This window comes from Staurois parvus, unplaced genomic scaffold (assembly GCF_062004578.1).
Source record: "Staurois parvus isolate SC_StPar_1 unplaced genomic scaffold, SC_StPar_1.0 ptg000105l, whole genome shotgun sequence".
Classification (NCBI taxonomy): Eukaryota; Metazoa; Chordata; class Amphibia; order Anura; family Ranidae; genus Staurois; species Staurois parvus.
Window position 1 is genome coordinate 6,218,321 of NW_028317901.1, and position 13,982 is coordinate 6,232,302.

Consider the following 13,982-nt stretch of genomic DNA (forward strand, 5'->3'; position numbering starts at 1 on the left):
ACATATGCATACGCAACCTTCATATGCGTCTGCCTTTGCAAGGGGGAAACTTTTTTTTTTATTATTATTTATTTAAAATTTTTTACACGGTCTCTACATTTTTTTAGCACTTTTATGGCCATCACAAGGGATAAAACAACATCCCTTGTGATACCCGAAGCAGCGACAGGTCCTGTTTACAGAGAGATCTAGGATTTATTAGATCCCAGATCTCTCCTCTGCCCTTCAAAGCATCAGATCAAACCCAGATCGGTTTGATCTGATGCTTTCACAGGCCGGTAACGGTCTATGTATGTTAGGCTAAAACCGGAAGTGACAAACTACTTGTGGCTTCCAGTTTCTTAGACCTAGATCTTCTTATATTGGGGATGTTCTGGTCCTCAGTCATCTGTATGGTCAGCTGGCAGAACAGTCGGCTTCAGTCCCGGGCTTCTCAGTAGGACTGCAGAGCACAGAACGGCGGCAAAAAAGGGGGGTGGGAGGGTCGGGAGTGAACCCTCTCCTGCCACACCTGTAAAACCAATCCAGCAGCTAGTTTGCCACTCGAATCGCTTTTATGAATTCAGCTTTGCCAGGTGAAAAGACTGGTGATGGGGCCCCAGTATAACCACTCAAACACAATGACATACAGGAACATCTTTGGGAGGCAATGTGGCGGGCTTCCTCTTGCGCCGTAGTCTCAGCCAATGGTCCCCTTTTCAGGCAAGTCTTCCAGCACTCTGCCAAGGTGGGTATTAAAGCTCAAAAGACAATCCTTGCCAGATATCCCAAACCACGAGTCGGAACTTCGTGTATGGTGAATTAATGCATCGCTTTATTGAACACAACTCAACTTATACAGCACATGCTGGCAGAGCCCTGACCCCTGCACCCCCACCAGACAGTTTGACACCTGGTTCCCCACCCACACCCAAAACTCTACAGCACAATACAGCAGTAATCAGCACAGTATAAAATCTGGATAAGTGAAAGGCTACAAGTCCCCATCACCCAAGCAAACTGCCTGTACACACAACAGCCTCCAAACATATCCAGTTTTAAAAAAAGGTAGAACAGGAAGGCCACTTAACAAGGAGATAAAACCGGAATGGAAAGGGCAAAATGTTATCACAAAGGGACGGTTCTTCACAGGCAAGTGTTACATTTGTACACGCCTGGATTAAAGACCCTCTCCCGGATAAAGATACAGTGCCTCCCCCCACAACTCTCTAACTGATCACTTGTTGCCAGGTCTTGAGCAGAGTGGCTGATCTGATGCATTATGAATACAGGCTGTTGGTCGCTCGCCGTTGGCACCATTGAATGAATGCAAAGCATCCTCTGATTGGAATGAGGTGGACGGTGACTTCATGCACTTCACCTTATCCAATCAGAACACGCTTTGCATTCATTTAGAAACCGCAAAGCATAATCTGAAGGGCACCTTTGCCGAACGACCCCACTCCTCTGTTCAGTCAGCAGGAGGTGAAGCCGCTAGACACAAAACCTAGAAGCAAGTGGAGATCACGGGAGTAGTGGTGTCTACTTTAGTGATTTCTGGCTTCCAAGTGCATCAGCCCGGTATAGTGTATACAATTTATATTGGTCCAACCAGGACCAATGTAACCATGTAAAAATATACTATGCTTGGGATTCATCGCACCTGTTACTGCACCTGCAACTACCCCCTCCTTTTGAGAGACATGCGGGGCTGACATTCATTCTGAATAGCACCCCCACACATCTCAGCCCGCACCGATCGCGGGTGCGGGAACCGCAGGGAAACTGCATGATCAAAAAAGGATTTTTGTGTGCGACATGTGGCACGGCAGCCCATTCAAATGAATGGGTTTCTGTGCCCGAGCGAACGCTGGCCGCATGGCCTGCACTAGTGTGAACCATGCGTAAGATGGGGTCTTGTGATGCTCCAATCCTGAGCCTATCCTCTTCAATATACTTTCTGGTTACATCCCTCTTTGTGACCTGGACACTTCCTATTGGATGTCCAGTGGAAATGTTCTCTCAGGATCCAGAAGAGGACTAACATCAGTGGAGAGAAGTCAAGCACCGGCGGTTTCAGGATCAATAGCAGTGCTAGATTAGAGGTTCCCTGCACCAGGCAGTGGTGAGGGACTTACAGTAGGTGAATATAGGTGGCTTCACAAGGTAATGGGTGGGAGACAGGGTGATAGAAAGATACAGTAGCTTTTGCCCTCAGTGGTGCTTTAATGAATCTTTCACATTCTCCAGATCTATATAGGTGGTCCGCGAAGGCTGCAAAGGATGTATTCAGGTGAATGTTAACAAAAGGAACTACACAATTCGTCAGCAAATTTGGACAGCACTGCAGGCCTCTACAGAATTTCACTGGGAGCTGTTTCACGTGTATGATTAACCTAACATTCTAGCCTTTACAGCAAGAAACCTTGCAGTGTGCTTGATGAGGAAGGCTACATTCACCCAGCCTCCTGAGTTTGATTTATTTATTCGCTTCCCGACCGCCCTATGGCAGATATACCGCTACAGGGCGGCACGTGTGCGCAAAATCACGTATATATGCGATTTTGCATTTTTCAGGTAGGGGGTGCAAGATGTACGCGTGCACCCTACCCGCGCCGCCATTCGCAGCTGCAGCTCTCAATCACCAGGTCCTAACCAGGGATTACTTGCCAGCACCCGGTGATTACCGAGTATCTCTGACGGGGAAGAGAACTGTATAAAAACAATACAGTTATCCTCCCTGTCAGCACATGCACACTGCTTTGGATGGCTATGCACAGCACAGCCATGCAAAGCAGTGCGATTACAGTGAACTTGGGATGTCAGTAACACCATGTCAGTTCCCCCCAGTGTCAGAATGCCCGCTGCAGTCCTGCTATAAGTCGCTCATCGCTGCCATTACTAGTAAAAATAAAAATTCCAGTATCTATACCTCCATTTGTAAATGCTTTAACTTTCATGCAAACCAAATTAATTTACACGTATTGGGATTTTTTTTTTTTTTTTTTTTTAAGCAAAGACATGTAGCAGAATACATTTGGCCTAAATTTATGACAAAATTCAATTTTTTACTGGGCATGTTTAATAGCAAAAAGTCAAAAATATTGTTTTCTCAAAATTGTCAGGCTCATATATATATATAAATAATCAAAAATTAAAACTGCACAGGTGATCAAATACCACCGAAAGAAAGGGGGGCAAAAAAGGACGTAAATATTACATTTGGGTGCAGCGTTGCATGACCGCACAATTGTCAAAGTAACGCAGCGCCGTAACGCAAAAAAAATAGCCTGGTCAGGAAGGGGTGTAAATCCTCAGGAGGGCAAGTGGTTCATTTTGTAAAGCACTGCGCAAACTGTTGGCGCTATATAAATCCTGTATAATAATTATTATAAAAAGTAGAGACCAGGCAGTAAATATGATCTGTGGCCAATATCGGCATCACATTGTAGCACAGAGATTAGTTTATAACGCACAGAACCTGCGACATTTCCGTGACAAAATCGCAAATTTGTAAAATTGAGAGTACATGTCACTATGGTGTCTATTTGCTATTGGTTTACTTATATGTTGTCTACTTGTCAACTGAGCATCAGGAGCAGCCAAAAAAAAAAAAAAAAAAAGGGGGAAGAGGTTGGAAACAATAGTTTCAGGCCCACAGTACGATTGATACTATTTAAAAATGATTACATGCATTTATTACCAACTCTGCTCTGAATTCAGGGCCAGTGCGGCATTATTGCTATGCCATCACAGGAAGCTGCATTAGGTGGACTTCACTGGCAGGATCAGCAGGTAATTGCTGGACTTTGTAGATGGACTAAGAAAAGAACTGTAGGTACAGATGCACTAATAATTAAGTGCTGTGGCACATACACTATACTTCCAAAAGTATTGGGCCAGCCCTCCAAATCACTGGATTCAAGTGTTCCAATCACTTCCATCACCACAGCTGTATAACATCAAGCACCTAGGCACGCAGACTTCTTCTACAAAACATTTGTAAAGAATTGGTCGCTCTCCAGAGCTCAGTGAATTCAAGCGTGGTACCGTGATAGGTTGCCACCTGTGCAATAAGTCCATCCGTGAAATTTCCTTGCTACTAAAAATATTCCAAAGTCAACTGTTAGTGGTATTAGAACAAAGTGGAAGAAACTGGGAACAACAGACCACATAAAATGACAGAGCGGGGTCAGCACATGCTGAAGCGCACAGTGCGCAGAAGTTGCCAACTGTCTGCAGTCAATAGATAAAGACCTCCAAACTTTGTGTAGCCTTCAGATTAGCCCAACAGTGCGTACAGAGCTTCATAGAATGGGTTTCCATGGCCGAGCAGCTGCATCCAAGCCTTACATCACCAAGTGCAATGCAATGCAAAGCATTGGATGCAGTGGTGTAAAGCATGCCGCCACTGGACTTTAGAGCAGTGGAGACATGTTCTCTGGAGTGACCAGTCACACTTCTCTGTCTGGCAATCCGATGGACATATCTGGCTTTGGCAGTTGCCTAGAGAACGGTCCTTACCTGACTGCACTGTACCAAGTGTAAAGTTTGGTTGAGGGGGGGGATTATGGTGTGGGATTGTTTTTCAGGGGTTGGGCTTGGTGTGAAGAGAGTCACTTTGGGTGGGGGGCTCATGGAACCCAGCTTACTTTGCAGAGGTTGGGAGACCCCTGTCTCAGCTCCCCATATCCCTCTTATGTGCAAGTCACCCTGTGTCTCTTAGGGGCACAAGGTGACTAATGGATGCCCAGAATGCGGTTGGAACTACTTCAGATGGAACAGTAATATTTATCAGCTTATGAAGACTATTCCTGGTTGTTGATTCTGAACTAGACATGTGAATTGAAAGAGCTGATGACACTGGCCTCCCCTCTACTCCAGTGTAGGAGCCGAACCGTCTGCTCTGTAGTGAGATCCTAAATCATCAAACCATTGTCTAGGTGCGAATTCCCATTCACCTTTTGTTTAAATCACCCAGCTAGCTAACCTAATTAACTTAGGGCTCGTTCACACTTGGCTGTTTTACCAACGCTTGCCAAACGCCCCTATAGCGTTTGGCAAGCGTTTGGCAAGCATTGGTCCGGCGTTTGCGGAGCGTTTAACGCTCGGCAAACGCTCCGCAAACGCCGCATGCGCGGTTTAGTGGCGGTTGCTAGGCGTTTGCCGAGCGTTAATAACACCCCACAAACGCCTATAATACAGTAGAGTGGTGATACCGCTCCGCAAACGTCCCGCAACCGCACCGCAAACGCCGACTGGGCGTTTGCGGAGCGGCACCATAGACGAGAATAGGAGGCTTCAAAGCCTCCTGACTCGACCACAGGCGTCCGTTTTGCCGCAACGCAAACGCTCCCGTTAGAACAGCACCATGTGCTGTAATGTGCAGAATTGGCAGAGGCGTTTGGGAAGCGGTAAAAACGCTTCCCAAACGCCTCTCTGCCTCCTGCACACAAGGCTCATGTGAACGTAGCCTGACTGTTTAGAGTGTTAAAGTCTATTTCTGTATATAGCTGCGTTTGCATATGATCATGTGATCAGTCTCAGTGTGTATTGTATAAAAAGCCTGTTTGAGTTTAAAATAAAGAGTTCCATATTCAGACAGACTGGTGTCGTCAAGTCTTGTATGGTCGGCTGTGGTGTGTTGTTGGTGTTCGGACGGGGAAGCGGTATTCTAACGGGAGTACTCAAGTGCAGTCTGGGTCGGTTCTGTTACACTTGGCCCCTTAGTTCCAGTGAAGGGAACTCTTAAGGCGTCAGCATGTCAAGATATTTTGGACAATTTCAGGCTCCCAACTTTGTGGGAACAGTTTGGGGATGGCCCCTTCCTGCTCCAACATGACTGCGCACCAGTGCACAAAGCAAGGTCCATAAAGACATGGATGAGTGAGTTTGGGGTGGAGAAACTTGACTGGCCTGCACCTCAACCTGATAGAGCGCCTTTGGGATGAATTAGAGTGGAGACTGTGAGCCAGACCTTCTCGTCCGACATCAGTCCCTGACCTCACAAATGTGCTTCTGGAAGAATGGTCAAGCATTCCCATAGACCAGTGTTTCTCAAACTTTTTTTAGTCATGGCACCCTTTAAAATTATGGACAGTCCCAAGGCACACTGTTCTAAAATGTGAAAAACTATTCTAATAGTTTTGTATAACACAGCAACATCCAACATCTTAGAGGCGATTTATTCTTTCAAAGCAAATACACTTCTGCACACTAGTACTGACTAGTATTCCAGTGTTTCTCTTCGCCCTCAATTTTTCACTGCTAGTGTGACCCCAGCACTGACAGAGAGAGGCAGGGAATGATCAAACTAGGATGCTGTGCAGGCAGCTGACAACCTCCTTATGAACTGATGATGTTATTGGCTGTCAGGACGCCTGCGGCTAGAAGGGCGTAATGGCCCCTGTGTGCCTGTAATGAAAACCTGTGGCTTCGTGTAACTAAAAGGCAGGCTTGTTACACCTACTGGCTTGTATACAGGATTTGGGCAATTTTTGGCCACTTTTGCCTGGGCACCCTAGTTGAGAAATGCTGCCATAGACACACTCCTAAACCTTGTGGACAGCTTTCCTAGAAGAGCTGAAATGGTTATAGCTGCAAGGAGTGGGCCAACTCAATATTGCACCCTACGTACTAAGACTGTGCGTGTAAAGGAAGGCATCCCAAAACCTTTGGCAATCTAGTGTATATATTTTTTTTTTTTAATTGGAGGCCATAATTCTCTTTTAAGAATGCATTGGAAATTTGCTTAGCATTTTCTAACTGAACAAATAATTTCCTACCCTAGAACTGCATGTCAAAAAAGGAAACGTGGAGCATTGCAATTAAATCCACAACCGTAATATCAGTCTGTATATGCAGTAAAGAATGCTTGTTATACTCACTGTGGTACCTAAGGGGTTAATCCTCCGCATTGTGTAAAAAGCCTGTTTGATCCTGTTTTCTCTGATCCTCCCCTTCTTCCAGTGTCCCCCTCTTACCTCCTGATAAGACATATTGTGTGGAGTCACTCTGCACATGCTCAGTTTAGTGTGTATGGCTAGAGAGGTTTTTTTTTTTCCTTTGGGAGAGTGCATGTGATCAGCACAGGGCCAATCAGCACTGTCCAGACAGAGGTCAGGGATTATGCAGCCTCATAGGACATTCAGAGCAAAATGAAAACCTCCTACAAGTTTAACCGTTGCTCTGTCAGACACTGATAGAAGTGAAAAGACTGCTATATACTGCTGATGAGAAAAGGTATTTAGCAGTTTATTAGGTACTAAAATAATTGCATTTCCATGTTCGCTGTACTGTGAGAGAACAGATAGCAAATGCAGTCCTGGGTTTGTAACACTTTAAGCAGGCTATTTATGAAATAAATAAATAAAACAAAAAAGGAAATCACATGATAAAGCTGTCAAATACATTGTGCCAGAGATGCAGTAGTTCCATCTAGATGCTGAAACTCTGTAATAGGTATTAGGCAAATGTTACCCAATGCATTATCGATCACTTTCAGCACTCAATGGAGTATTGCTGAATAAGTCGGGCAAGATTCATAAACAGAAGAAACGAATAACAAACAAGCATGAAGGAATTACTGACTAGTGCAAAAACAGTCCCACACTGGCCTGGTACAAGTACATAGTGGGGGAGAGTTGGATCCAGGGAAAATGGTTACATATACTGGTAAAGATGCTAGCAAAGTGTGTCCAGCTGTTAAATGATGGATGCGTAAAAGCCCATCAAATGCGTTTATGATTGTTACATGCAGGATGGTGGTACCAGCACTCAATCCAAAATACGGCCTTGGTGCTCCACATAAGTAAGGAAATATAGTAATGGATGTAGAGGGCCCTTTCAGGACTTCCAAAAGGACAAAACTAAGCAAATGGTAGTTTCATTACACCGACGTTTCGGCACATCACAGCCCGCTTGTGGAAATTATTGACTTTCGCAACATATTTGAACAGGCAAGGTGACACACACACAAACTACTACTAAATGTAATGATGTACTGTGGAAAAGTAAGTACTCCCTTGGTCTTCGAACCATGTTTTGTTCCCTTTAGCAGAAATGACTGGCGTTTTACATTATCGTCCACCAGCCCCTGACATTGAAACCTTCGAACACTTTTCCACGAAAATTCCTTGAGTTTGTGGGTTTCCTTCCATGAAGTGCCCATTTCAAATTCCCTACACACCATTTAAATAGGGATCGAACCAGGGCTTTGACTAGGCCAGTCAATAACCATCCGTTACTTTTTTGAGCTGTTACTTGGGGAATTTGCTAGTAGCATTCAGTATATTATTGTGCTGAAGGATTAATGAAGAACTATGCAGAATTCATAGTTGACTCAATGGCTGCAAGCTGCCAGGATATAAAGCAGCAAACCAACCACACGCCATAAGATTTCCACCACAATGCTTCACAGTTGGTAAATTCTACCTTCAGTTCATCACTAAAAGGGTCTACTCCTACTGTGGGCAAACTGTGTCTGTATTTAATGAATCAGTCCACAGTACATTGTTCCAGAAGGTGTGGTCTTTGCCTATGTTCAATGACAACCCGAAGACTTGTTCTGTTATTTTTGGACAGCAGATGATTTTACCTGGACCGCCCCCCCCCCACCCAAAGTAGAATAAATTAATGCAAGCTCTTTCGGATTGTGGATGTATGCAGTTTAACAGCAACTGCTGCAAGTGTTACCTACAGATCCTAATCTTCATGGAAACATCTTTTAGCATCAAATGGTCAGCTCCAGAGCAGAATTTGCCAGGTCAGCCATTTTTGGACAAATTAGAAGTCTTTTGAAGTCTATGCCATTTGTACAGTAGATTACATTCTTTAATAAACCCTTGAGCATCCACAACTTTCTTTCTGAAGACTTTGGAGAGCTCTTTTTATCTTGGCATGATGACACCATACAAGTCAATGGCAAAGAAAACACCAGGCAATAGAAGACTGGTTCCGCCTGAATAGTCCCTAAGGGGATTATGATCATTGGGACCTAGTCTTACCACCAGGTTTTAATTTCATGGGTTTGAACTGGTGGTAAATGTAGCAGTGTACTTAGTCTTTTCATGTGAAACATTTTCAGTTTAGATTTCAATTTTATGTGATTTGTTCAAGTAGATCACCTTTGTCTGTAGACACTGTTTGAATGAAGACCTAATGTTTGTAAAATACTGTAAAATCAATGTAAACTATTGTGACAGAATAAGACATTGTCTGATCAGTTCACCTGTCACAATGCCAGAATTAATCAACATGTCAAAGCATTGCCACACTGCTATTGCTCTAACGAACTGTTATATTACTGTAAAAACATTATATTGCTCTAACGAACTGTTATATTACTGTAAAAACATTATATTGCTCTAACGAACTGTTATATTACTATAAAAACATTTCACCAGGTGCTTTGGGAGAACACACTATTCTCAGATGGAAAAATTAAGCAACTCAGGGCACATTACCGATTAAACAAGACCCCACCTACTACAAGACTACCACATCAAACTGTCCAGAGGTAATTGCAATTTGTCCTCAAGGGGAGTATTCCAAGTGGATGGTGTTAAGCTGACCATTCACTGTACAAAGTTTCACTGGTTCCTGCTGAACTGTCCAAAATTTGATTTGTGGGTGACCACTGTTAAAGTATTTTGACAGCCAGCGGGGGCCAGATGTCAAAATTTCATCCATCCACGCTTTACAATGTGGATGGACAAATCCCTCTGCTGGCTGTCAAAATACAAAACACCTGCATCTGACAGGATGCAGTTGCAGTTTGGCCACCATATTTACACCTGGCTTCTTCGATTTTCCAGTGGAGAATTGTCAGGTGGGAAGCAAACAACAGAGCCCCCTGCAAAGAAAATTTCGGCCAAATTCCTCAGGAACTGAATGAAATTCATACAGTGTATGGCCAGCTTTAGTTTCCCAATTACCCAAGGTGTACTCCTTAGAAAAATGCCGGTTGTGATGGTTATCAGTCAAGGCCTCCAGTATTGCAAGAAGGAAGTTTGGGAAGTCAGAGATCTCAAATTTGGGTATCTGGGGTTCCCTGGGGCTTATCCTGACAATCCTGACAGGTCAGACAGGGGTGTAGTTCACCTGGGGTCTAGATCAGCTGGGGTTTAAAGATAACTGGTCATGAGTTCAAGAGTTCTGGGTGATGTTCCAAGTCGTCTTTAGTTTTTGGATAAGGTGTCCTCTTCTTACTAGCAATCAAGTGGTGTGCAGAATGTGAAGATCATTAGTCTAGGAGGGGACACGGACTCCTCACCAATATCCCCCAGACACCATTACCTCACCAGTCTGGAAGAGGCGGCCAGGGGAATGTGAGCGAGGACCCAGTCTGGTAGAGGTGGCCAGGGGAATGTGGGCGAGGACCCAGTCTGGTAAAGGCGGCCAGGGGAATGTGGGCGAGGACCCAGTCTGGTAGAGGCGGCCAGGGGAATGTGGGCGAGGACCCAGTCTGGTAGAGGCGGCCAGGGGAATGTTGGCGAGGACACAGTCTGGTAGAGAGGTGCGTCACAGATCACCCTTTTGGTACTTCTGTGGGGGCAGTGAGCCGCCAACTTGTGTTTTTGGATACAGGATAGTAGGTCAACAAACCTGGAAAATTTATAAGTCACAGTCCATGGAATAGGAGTCTGGTCATCCAACTGACATGTCGTTTCGATGCATGCATAGTATTACCGCTGTGCCATAACCATGGTGCTACATATGCAAAACAGAAGGCTAATACCATGTTGGATGCCTCACTTATTATCAATGTACTGGGTTTACTTATCAGATATTGTACTATAATCACCAATGATCAGATATTGCACTATGGGCAGCAAAGTGGCTAAATGGTTAGCACTTCCGCCTGGCAGTACTAGGGTCACTGGTTCGAGTCCTAACCCCAGCACCACCTGCCTGGAGTTTGCATGTTCTCCCTGTGCCTGCGTGGGTTTCCTCTGGGTACTCCAATTTCCTCCCACACTCCAAAGACATGCTGGTAGGTGAATTGGATACTGTCTAAATTGCCCCTAATATGTATATGTATGAATGTGAGTTAGGGACCTTAGATTGTACGCCCCTTGAGGGTTAGGGACTGATGTGAATGTTCAATATATATGTAAAGTGCTTCTTAAATTGACGGCACTATATAAGTACCTGAAATAAATAATCACCAAATGATCAGATATTGAACTATAATCACCAATCATCAGATATTGAACTATAATCACCAAATGATCAAATATTGAACTATAATCACCAAATGATCAGATATTCAACTATAATCACCAAATGATCAGATATTCAACTATAATCACCAATCATCAAATATTCAACTATAATTAATCATCAGATATTGTACTATAATCACCAATGATCAGATATTGCACTATAATCATCAATCATCAGATATTGAACTATAATCACCAATCATCAGATATTCAACTATAATCACCAATGGTCAGATATTCAACTATAATCACCAATCATCAGATATTGAACTATAATCACCAATCATCAGATATTGAACTATAATCACCAATCATCAGATATTGAACTATAATCACCAATCATCAGACAGTGTAAGATATGGAGGGAGGACATGATCCCCCAATAGTACTGTGCAACATCTGCTATAGCAGTGGCCCATACCAATCCTCATGGGAGCAGGGGGGAGGGGAGCTTGAATCTGCTAAGTCACCTACGCACCAGTGAGGTGACAAAGACTGTGGGTGACACCCCGATGATGGGGACACAGCAGAGCCCCCCATTGTCATCCGGTTTAATCGGCCTTTTGCAGATGTCTGGGTGGAGCTCGCACGGTGATATCGGAGGCCCGATCGGCCATGTATGGGCTGTCCGTCGTCATACATTATATAACATGACATGGGCACATCTGCCTGGTGTCAGCAGCATCACCCACACTGACACTGGGCCTCGGAGCTTGCACTCACTGGCATCTTCACCTTCCCCTCCCCCTCTGTACCTGATCTCCGAGCCCCGCGGGAGGCGGCCTGTGTCGAGCGATGTGGCCGCTGTCTGTCCCGAGGGTGCCGGTGTCCGTCCAGCCGGGCCCGCTGTGATCAGAGCCGCAACGGTTCTACTTGTCAGAAGAAAGGAAAGGGCGGAGTCCCGGGAACACACCCAGGAAAGGGCGGAGAGAGCAGCCATGTAAACACTGGCCGACCGAGCGGCTACAGCGAGCAGTGACATACATGTACGGATCACCGTCGGTGTCATCCCATCTAGTGTGACAATGAATGTCACTTCCCCCATCATATACTGTACATAACAGACACCGATCAGCCATAACATTATGACCCCCCACCATAACCTGGAGACCTGTGAAGGGTGCTGGGCACTCTGACACCCACTGGTCACCAGCAGATCCCCGGTCCCCACAGGCCGTACAATACGATATGCCCATGCAGGCCGGTGTTTTCTTGCTGTACGGGTGTTCCATGCATCCCCATGCAGAGTCCCATTGGTTTCCATTGGGACATAGTTGCCGTGTCCCAATATGACATCGTCTGGGTCAATGACCCTGAATGCACACGGTGAGTTCCAGGACATGGATGTCATATTGGGACACGACAACGATGTCGTAATGGAAGCCAATGGGACTCCCTGCATGGGGATGCATGGAACACCCGTACATCCCCAGAGCAGGAGAATGCGTCCCTGCCTGTGTATACCGTATTATACGCCATGTGGGGACAAGGCCTTTAAGTCTTGTAGATTGCAAGGAGCAGCCTTCATGGATTCGACTTGTTTTTCCAGCACATCTCACAGATGATCGATTGGACTGAGATCTGGGGAATTTTGAGGCCAAGTCAACACCTCAAACTCATCGTTGTGTTCCTCAAACCGTCCTTGGAATTCATCAGACCAGGCCACCTTCTTCCATTGCTTTGTGATCCAGTATTGATGCTCACGTGACCACTCTAGGCACTTTGGGCCGTAGATACAGAACAACATGGGCACCCTGACCAGTCTACAGCTATGCAGTCCTACATGCAACAAACTGCCATGCACTGGGTGTCCTGACACCTTTCTATCAGAACCAGCATTAAGTCTAGGTTCAGCGTTTGCCGCTGCATTTTGCAGAAACGCACAGCAGTCCATTTACTATGATTTCCTATGGGACAGGTTCACATCTCCACTTTTTCACCCAGTGCGTTTTTTGGAAAGGTTCAAGGAGTTTTTTTAAACGCAGTTCTCTAGACATAACCCCCGGGTCACATCTGTGTGGGTGGTGCCGCTGCGGATCTGCACAAAAATCCGTGCAGCTGCACCACCCACACAGAGAATTGCGGACCCGCAGGCGGGTGCCATTAGTTCTAGTGGCACGCTGCCCGCACTGGGAAACGCAACTGTACTGGGAACCGAGGTTGCCGTGCGGGCTGCATTTTCCAAAGTAGTGCAGGGACTTCTTTCTCTGCGTGTCATGGGCACAGAAGTCGATTCAAATTAATGGACTCTCGTGCCCGTGCAAAACACGGCCTGCACGGCCACATAGGTGTGAACCTGGGGTCAGTGGAGATGCTGCAGAAAAGCATGTAGTGTGTTTTTGATGAATTTTGCATTTTAATCTGCCCAGCAACAAGTTGGGAAAAACACAAAATGCGTCAAAAACGCATGTGCAAAAACGTACCGCAGAAAGCACTGCAGAAACGGATCAAATGCAAACTGCATAGGTGAGAACCTAAACTAAAGCAGTATTAAACCCCAAAACAAAATTGTAACATATTGCAGCTTATCAATCATTAGATGTGTTGGCTGCATCTATTTTCTTTTCTTTGGCTTTTTCTGCTCTGTTTTCACCTGGTGATCTGGCCAGTAATATACCTCCTCTATTAAGTTAGGTTCACACTAACCCACACCGTGCGTTCTGGATGCAGGAATCGCATTGGTTCCCATACCTGCAGCCAAATCACACTGTTCGTACGAGACATGCAGGGTGATATTCATTCTGAATGGCACCCCACGCATCTCAGCCCACAGCATGA

The 13,982-nt window shown here is 45.3% G+C and overlaps 1 protein-coding gene across 7 annotated transcripts in view; it reads right to left on the bottom strand.

Moving 5' to 3' along the window:
- HERC1 (HECT and RLD domain containing E3 ubiquitin protein ligase family member 1) overlaps nucleotides 1–12,102 on the bottom strand; it is a 199,974-nt gene extending 187,872 nt beyond the window's left edge. For all 7 annotated transcript variants that reach the window (XM_089671440.1, XM_089671442.1, XM_089671445.1 and 4 more), the window contains exon 1: nucleotides 11,960–12,102. The gene's annotated coding sequence lies outside the window, so the exon portion shown is untranslated. The remainder of the gene's footprint in view (nucleotides 1–11,959) is intronic.
- Between the last annotated feature and the right edge of the window lie 1,880 nt (nucleotides 12,103–13,982).